This window comes from Desmodus rotundus, chromosome 12, assembly GCF_022682495.2.
Source record: "Desmodus rotundus isolate HL8 chromosome 12, HLdesRot8A.1, whole genome shotgun sequence".
In the NCBI taxonomy this organism is placed as follows: Eukaryota; Metazoa; Chordata; class Mammalia; order Chiroptera; family Phyllostomidae; genus Desmodus; species Desmodus rotundus.
Genome location: NC_071398.1, coordinates 62870274 through 62873811, shown reverse-complemented (window position 1 = coordinate 62873811; position 3538 = coordinate 62870274). Strand labels below are relative to the sequence as shown.

Here is a 3538-nt window from a genome sequence, read left to right as displayed (position 1 = left end):
AAAAAAAAATATGTGGTGAACATATCAAAATGTTTTGTGGAATAACAGGAGGAAATTAAAATGATTAAATGAGCCCTGGCCTGGCAGCTCAGTTGGCTAGAGTGTTGTCCCAAGACACCAAGGTTGCGAGTTTAACCCCTGGTCAGGGCACATACGAGTCAGCCAAGGCATGCGTTGATGGGTAGAAAATAAACAGATACTTCTCTCTCTGAAATCAATAAATTAAAACTAATTTAAATTATTAAATGAAATCATGAAGGAATTATTGCCCAATTATCAGTATTCCAAGCAATTATCAGTGAGGATACTAAGAACTTGGAAGAAGACTACTACTATGAATGTGACCTGAAGAATCAAACCTATCTGAAACTAATATAAAATATTGAATGTCAACTGTCATTGAAAAAAAAAGAAGAAACAAACTCCCCTCCACTGTCTGTAGTTCAAAGGTTGGAGGAGAGGATAAGTCTTGCTAAGAATTTACCTAGATCCTTAAAGGAATATTTAAGAACTTCATGTGTTTTGCGAGTAGGGGAGTGAGCAGCCTATTACAACTGAAGATTCAGGAGACTAAGTTTAAAAGCAAAAGGGGGAAAGGAAATATGGTAACACAGTATAGAATACAGCCTCCCTTACCCACAGGGATATGTTGCAAACCCCCCGGGGATGCCTGAAACCACGGTAGTATGGAACTCTGTATGTACTATGGTTTTTCCAATGCATACCCACCTATGCAAAATTTTAGTTTAGAATAATGAAGGTGGTCTCCGTGCGGTAGCAGGCTCAGCTGCACCAGGCCCGGGGACGTGCCTGTAAGACCTCAGCCACCAGGTGAGATGGGGACCAGGTGCTCCTGGGAGGGAGGTGGCGGCACAAGAGGGGCTCTCCTGCATCCCCCTCTGGCTCCTCAACCTCCACCTGCAGGCCCTCACCCACGTCCCACAAGGCCAAACAGCGCTGGTGGGGGCATGTGGCGCTGGGTCTGGCAGCAGCTGGGTGTTGGCCTACCACATCAAAGTGACTCAGGAACTTCTACACAGCCCACAGGTTTCCTCAGAATGGCCTTCACAACACCTCAGAAACTTACAGGGAGCCAGATCATTTCATCTGAGTATACTGTGGAATTTTGTTCCAAAGAATTTATTTGAACAGTTTAGAAGAGTGACAAACTTTTATTTTCGTATTGCATTTTTGGTTCAGCTTATGATTGTATCATCATACACCTACCAGTCCAAGTACCAGTGGACTTCCATTATCCTTTGTGATAGCAGTAGCCGCCATAAAGCAGGGATATGAAGACTGGTTACAACATAACTCAGATAATGAAGTAATGGAGCCCCTGTTCTCCTGTTTATGTTGTTCAAAGTGGTAGCTTTGTGAAAACTAGATGAAAAAAACATTCAGGGGGATGATGCTGTTCGAATAGCCAAAGACGAAATTTCCCTGCAGGTTTGGTGCTTCTGTCCCCGGACTTACTTGATGATTCTTGTTGCGTTGCAACTGCTAGTTTGGGTGGAGAAACTAACCTGAAGACACATGCGGCAGTTCCAGGAACAGCAGTATCACAAAGAGTTGACACTCTTGTAGCTGGGACATCAGCAAGCAGAAGCACACTTGTACAGATTCATGGGATGGATGGTAATAATTCAATAAATGGAAGAAGTTGTAAGACCTCTGGGGCCAGAGTGTCATGCTTTGTGGAACCGGACTTAAAACACAAAAGAAATTTTGGGTGTTGCTGTATGTTAAACACCGTAATGGAAACAAAGATGGCATTAAATTACAAGAGCAAGTCACAGAAATGACCTGGAGTAGAAAAGTCAATGGATACATTTCTGATAATTTATCTAGCAAACTTTATTTCTATAGCCATCATCGGTACTAAATTGAATCATCAATTCTCCCTATGTATAGGTGGACAAATAGAAAAAAAGGGAACTCATGTAAATGATTTTACTTTGAAAGGCTTAAGATATCTGTGCATGGTCTACAGACAGTTCACAACTAAAGAGTATGAGGTAACAGACGCCTGGTTGAAACCAGGGCTGTCTTGCAGCAACAGGAAGAGAAATTGGCAAATGTCTTCCAGCTCATGGAGAAAGACGTGGTATTATTTGGAGCTATAGCAGAAGACAGACTACAAGATAAAGTTTGCGAAACTACTGAAGCACTGAGAATGGCTGGTATCAAAGTATGGGGTACTTAATGGAGATAAACATGAAAGAGTTGGTAGTGTGAGTTTTTCATGTGGACATTTGCACAGAACCATGAATATCCTTGAACTTATAAACAAGGTATCAGACAGTGAATGTGCTGAACAGTTGAGGCAGCCTGCCGGAAGAATGACAGAAAATCATGTGATTCAGCATGCGCTGGTGGTAGATGGGATTGGTTTATCTCTTGCACTCTGGGAGCATGAAAAACTTATGGGTGTTTGTGGAAATTGTTCAGCTGCACTGTGCTGTCATATGGCACCACTGCAGAAAGCCAAGGTATAACCTCACCAGAGAAACCTGTAACACTGGCTGTTGGCGATGGTGGTAATGATGGAAGCATGATACGAGAAGCAAATGTTGGCACAGGAAATCATGGGTAAAGAAGGAAGAAAAACTGTAAGAAACTGTGACTATGCAATAGCTAAATTTAAATTTCACTCTGAGTTTCTTCTTTTTCACGGTCATTTTTATTATATTACACTAGCTACCCCTGCCCAGTATGATTAAAAATAAGGAGGTGCTTCATCCACACCCCAATTTTATCAGTTCTGTTTTCTCAGCGAACACTGTATGTTCGGCATGTACCTGACTTTATACATTTGTTTTCCTTCCCTGTTCTGATGTAATCTACTGAAACAGATATAGACTCTCCTGTATTACAGAACAGGCCCACCCTCCACTGAGATGTTAGTAAAAACCATCAAATAAGCATTAAAACTTCTCTTTATTGGACCATCCTGGGTTTCAGTTACGCCTTTATTTTCTGTTTTTGGGTCCTATTTTCTAATGGGGATAGATATATCTCTCCTTGGAAACAGCCAGATGTGTGGAATCTGGACATCTGGCACCTTGGTCTTCAAAGTCATGGTATTACAGTCACGGTAAAGATGACTTTGGCAACCCGCTTTTGGACCCAAATCAACCATCTTGTTACCTTGTTTCTATTATATTCTACTTTGTATTTTCTTTTTTTTTTTTTAATTAATTACTGACTTTAGAGAGAGAGGGAGGAAGAGAGAAACACTGATTTGTTGTTCCACATATTTATGCATTGTTTGTTTGTTTTAGGTCAACCCATAACTTTTATCTGGTATAAAATTGAGATGATCTTATTTCCAGGTGTTCACAAGTTGCATTACATAAATCAGCATCGATAACCCTGGAGTTTACCTACTTCCCCTTGTCAAGTAAAAAACATGATTGTTACATGACAAAGGTCTAAACAAACTATAGTAGGAACATCTGGCCACAGAATTAAAGTGTCAACGCTTTGCTTGACACAAATTACTTTTGTCATCTGTGAGAGTGACATTAACTCCCCT

At 40.9% G+C, this 3538-nt stretch overlaps 1 pseudogene; it reads left to right on the top strand.

Annotated features, from left to right (window-relative positions):
- Positions 1–968: 968 nt before the first annotated feature.
- On the top strand, positions 969–3201 carry LOC139440476 (phospholipid-transporting ATPase IF pseudogene; annotated as a pseudogene).
- Positions 3202–3538: the final 337 nt, after the last annotated feature.